Raw genomic sequence first — 5,305 nt, 5'->3', positions numbered from 1 at the left:
AGTCAATAATAAAGGGAAATCCAGGATCCTGGGCGTGCCAAACTGCGCAGCCCCCAGCGCCTCTGTTGTCCGATGATGAGCTCAGCGATCGGGACTGGCCTGTCTACCGGTCCCCTCCTCCTTATGATGACCATGAACAGGTTCCACCCCCGGCTGCGGCTGCCCCGCCGGTTCTGCCGCCTCCTGGGGGCGCGTCAGAACCTGATGGTACTACCGGTGTGTGAGCCCGATCCCGCTCCCAACGGAGACGGAACTCGGAATCCCCCCTGTCGGATTCAGCCCTCCTAAACGACCCTTCGTCCTCCGGCGCCATGACGCAGATGCCAATGAGAGCATACCTGCAGGAGGTCAGATGCAAGTTTACCGTCCATGGGCACCTTCCGAATTACGAGCAATTGTTGAATCCACCCCCGACCCTAAAGAGTGAGTTGAGAAGTTTATACAGAAACTTGAAATTCTCCGCAAATGTCATAACCCCAATTGTGATGATATAGATATGGTTCTTGATACTTGTCTGGGTACCCAGTGTTGGCGATCTGTTCGGGAAAACTGTGAGTGGCCACCACCCAGCCCTCTTGCTGTGGATCAGGAGACACAACTCTGGCAGCGCATTTGTGCAGCCGTGCGGAAGGCTTTCCCTGACATAGTTGATTGGCACAAAATCCACAGCACAGCGCAAAGACCCAATGAGGATGTTTGTGATTATGTTGAAAGATTCCGTACTATTCTTTGTATAATGTTCTGGTGTTAATCCTCAGGATTCTGTTCCGGCTCTTGGCGGAGCAGACTCGATGGGCTGAATGGCCTAATGTCTGCTCCTATGTCTTTTGGTCTTATGGTCTTATACAGGGATTGCAGCCTGATCTTAAGAAAGCCTTTACCCTTATTTGTATTGGGTGGGAAGGTAAGAAAAATCTTCAAGAAATTATTAGCACCCTCCAACATTGTGAGCGCCAATTGAACCGATGCCAGAAACCCCCAAAGAAAGGAATAATGGCACCGGTGTTAGACAATCCAGCAGCACCAGTAGCAGCACCCCCAGTGGCAACGCCGCCCATCGCCCCTCCGCCTGCAGCTCCACTCGCAGCGCCTGCGCTGGCACCGCTGCCCCTCAATTAGCCTCTCAGTTGCCCAACTTTTATAATTGCCAGCCCCAACCTGTTATGTGGCCTCAGAATATGTGGCAGCCTAATTGGCAACAGGGGTTGCCCAGGGGAATCGACGGCGAGGGAGAGGGAGAGGCCGTCAGGCAGGACTAAAAGGGGGCGGCTGCTTAAATTGTTTTAACTGTGGCCAGAAGGGTCGTTGGGCTTGGACCTGCCTCGGCCCCCTGCAGCTCCATCACGGGCGGCACCTCAGCAGGCGCCGGCCCCTGCTCCCCAACCGATCCCTTACCCTGCCCCTCAAACGATCCCCTACTCGGTAGCTAATCCATTTGGGGGTACGACACAATAGAGTTGCCATACCCTTTTACCTCTCATTACCGTTGAGGAACCTGCTATCCCTTTGTCTGTTAATGGCTGTCTCTTGAATTTCCTTATTGATAATGGAGCGACTTATTCTACCCTTCGGCCTGATGAGGCCCCATGATGTCACCCCCCTCTAGGGATTCCATTTCCGTCGTTGGGGTCTCAGGACAACCGCTTTCACTGCCAGTTTCCGAAGAAGTGCCCTTTGACCTGAACGGAAGAGAAAGATCCCATCGATTCCTCCTCGGGGCCAATGTCCTGGTCAATCTTTTGGGTCGCGATCTCCTCTGCAAACTCGGATGCACTTTAGACTGCTCTAATAATTCTATCACTCTTCAAGTTCCCGAGTCTACTTACTCCACAGTCATCGGCCTTCTACAGGAAGATACTTTGTGTCATCCTCACATTTGGTGGTGGAATTTCGGACATTGTGATTTATCCGAGAAACTCAAGACTGTGCTACTCCGGCTTCTGACCGACCACCGTATTTCCACCGCGATAGCCATCCACCCGCCCCTGCAACACTGGCTTCGGGATCTCCGCTGCACGGCGCACTACTCTGCCTGCTCAGATCATAAGTATGTCCGTGAGGTAACAGGCCATCTGGGTGAGTGCTATGTTCTTCCTATATCTTCCCTTTGAGTCGGACCGGAAGGAGTTGCTGGCTCTGTGTCCCTTCCTCCAGCTGCCCAACCACTTTTTCATGCCCGGGATGTTGCGCCTCATGTTACCCTCTGTGTCTCTGATGGGTATCAGGCCAGGGACCTTGGTCCTATGGTGTACCGCCTTCAGTGCACGGATCCCCAATCATCTGTGGAATTGATGGACGGCTACCTAAATATCTATGATCAGGCTATCCAAATTTTTCCCTCTATGCCCCTTGAGTATCCTGCCTATTTTCAGCACCATGCTCAATGTAGTGTAACCACTGGTTCCCTCAATGCCTTGGTAACTATCCCCAATATCTTGTGGCAAAGGGTCCTAATGATGTTGGCCAAGTATTTTCAGCAGAACCTTTTCGGGTGCATTTGGATCCCTTTAAACCCCTCCCTCGGAAAGCTCAATACCCTCTTAATCCCGAAGTGATGGAAGGCATAAAGCCTGTCCTCCAAGACCTTTTAAACTCTGGTGTTGCTGTTCCCACTGTTAGCCCCTGCAACACTCCTATACTCGCTGTGCGGAAGCCAGGCAAGAATGCCTGGCGTTTTGTCCAGGACTTGCGGACGGTAAACACTTGTGTGATCCCGGCCTATCCAGTAGTGGCTAACCCGACTACCATACTTACCTGTGTTCCCCCTAACTCCACTTGTTATACTGTTGTTGACCTCTGTGGAGCCTTTTTCTCCATACCCATACACCCTGACTCTCAGTTTCTCTTCGCTTTCACCTTTTATGGTACTCAGTATACATGGACCCGGTTGCCCCAGGGGTATACGGAGAGCCCGACCATTTTCTCCCGTGCCCTGCAGGCTGATCTCGCCGATGTCTCCTTCCCCGGAAGTTCTACTCTCCTCCAGTACGTCGTTGACTAGCTTCTTTGCTCTCCGTCTGAGCAGACTTGTCTCAACGACTTCCTCACCCTTTTGAAAGCCTTAGCCCGTAAAGGCCATAAGGATTCCCGTGAAAAGTTACAGTTTTGCCGATCCCATGTTGAGTATTTGGGCCATGTTCTTGACGGCCCCGCTCGACTCCTATCCAAACGCCGTGTCGACAGCATTATCTCCCTTCCCCTCCCCTGCGCTAAAAAGGATCTGACTCATTTTCTTGGTATGACGGAGTATTGTCAACAGTGGATCCCTAATTATGTGGAGCTCACTAGGCCCTTGCAGGCTCTTGCCCTCCCTTCAGCCCCTGAGGACCTTGCTTGGGAGTCGGACTCCCAAGCCACTTTTGCGGCTCTCAAGACGGCCCTTATTTCTGCCCCTGCCCTGGGCCTTCCAGATTATACTAAGCCTTTTCGCCTTTATGTTCATGAATGTTGCGGCTTTTCACAGGGGGTGTTTACCCAGTCCCATGGGGATGCCCAGCGACCGGTTGCTTATTACAGTACTCGCTTAGATCCTGTTGCGTGCGGTTATCCCTCCTGTATTCGATCCATTGCGGCAGCCTACCTCGTTGTTGTTGCCGCCCAGTCCCTTAACCTTGGGTACCCTGTTGTTCTACATGTTCCCCACGCAGTTGCGGCTCTCCTTAACCGTTCGGCTACCTTACCGCTGCCCGTGTCACCCGCTTTGAAACAGCCCTTTTAGGGGATGCCTCGTTAACTATTGTCCGATGCACCACCCTCAACCTCGCTACCCTGTTACCCAAGGAGGAAGACGGCGAGCCTCATGATTGCTCCACTATTGTCCAGCACTCCACCCTACCTCGCCCAGATCTGCAGGATCATCCTCTGTTAAATCCTGACCTCATTCTTTTTGTCGATGGCTCCTCTACTCGATCACCAAACGGTGATTTACTTACCGGCTATGCTATTTGTGACTCTTACTCTGTTATTGAAGCATCTCGTCTCCCACCGTCCTGCTCTGCCCAGGCCGCTGAACTTTTCGCCCTTATACGAGCCGCATATTTGCTACCAAACAATCGGCCAATATCTATACTGACTCTCAATACGCTTTCGGCGTGACACATGACTTTGGGAAACTTTGGAAACTCTGGGGATTCCTCACATCAGCAGGATCCCCCATCCGCCATGGCCAGCTCATCGTTAATCTTTTAATGGCTATCTAGCTCCCCTCCTCCCTTGCTGTTATTAAATGCTCTGCCCATACACAGGGCAATGATTTTGTTTCTCACGGTAATGATAGGGCTGACCGTGCCGCCTGTGCAGCCGCGGCCGGTCTCACTGGGTCTGTGGTTCCTCTTTGTTATCAGGCTGCAACCCCTTCTCCTGTAGCTAGTCTAACCGATCTTATTCACTTGCAGTCACAGGCATCTACCCGTGAACAACACAGTTGGACTCAAGCATCATGCGCACAACGCTCTGATGGCCTCTGGATTTCTTCTGATGGCCGTGCAGTTGCCCCTGCTTCACTCCTGCCCTGGATTGCCCGCATGTTACATTCACTTACCCATGCGGGCAAAGGGGGGATGAACAGAACGGCATGGCAGATGTGGTTTGCGCCTGGAATTTTCACCATGGCAGCTAAAATAGCTTCACAATGTCTGCTTGGTCAACGACATAACTCAGGCAAGATGCCCACAGTGACTGCTGGTACGGGACCCCAGCCATGGGGCCCGTTTGTACACCTACAAATGGACTTTATACAAATGCCTAAATGTTTGGGATATAATTATGTTTTAGTTATAGTATGTTTGTTCTCACGATGGGTGGAGGTGTATCCCACCCGACGAAATGATGCTATTATTGTTGCAAAATTGTTGTTGCGTGAGTACATACCCAGGTTCGGGATACCAGAGATTTTATCAAGTGATAATGGGCCTCATTTTACCGCTAAAGTGATAAAGGAACTGCTGAAGGCCTTACAATGCAACCATCACCTTTCCTGCCCATACCACCCCCAGTCTACTGGGGCAGTGGAAAGACAAAATGGTATTCTGAAAAACAAACTAGCTAAATTATGTGAAGAAACCAGTTTGAAATGGCCTGAAGCTCTACCCTTGGCGCTCATGACTAGGCGCTCTCACCCTAACCGTACCACCCCCCTGTCCCCTTATGAAGTTATAATGGGACGTCCTATGCGCCTCCCAGTGACACCACCTTTGTCTGCTAGGGAAATGGACATCCACGCTACGGATGAGGAAATGATTACATACTGTATAGCGCTTACTAATTCTCTCAAGAGCTTGCATGAACAGGTAGTAGAAGCTCAGAA

The 5,305-nt window shown here is 51.4% G+C and overlaps 1 pseudogene; it reads left to right on the top strand.

Annotated features, from left to right (window-relative positions):
• The first annotated feature begins 311 nt into the window (after nucleotides 1–311).
• On the top strand, nucleotides 312–4,414 carry LOC144680444 (uncharacterized; annotated as a pseudogene).
• Nucleotides 4,415–5,305: the final 891 nt, after the last annotated feature.

The sequence above is a fragment of the Cetorhinus maximus genome, chromosome 5 (genome assembly GCF_964194155.1).
Source record: "Cetorhinus maximus chromosome 5, sCetMax3.hap1.1, whole genome shotgun sequence".
NCBI lineage: Eukaryota > Metazoa > Chordata > Chondrichthyes > Lamniformes > Cetorhinidae > Cetorhinus > Cetorhinus maximus.
Note: the sequence above shows the minus strand (reverse complement) of the source record. Positions and strands in the feature narration are given on the sequence as shown.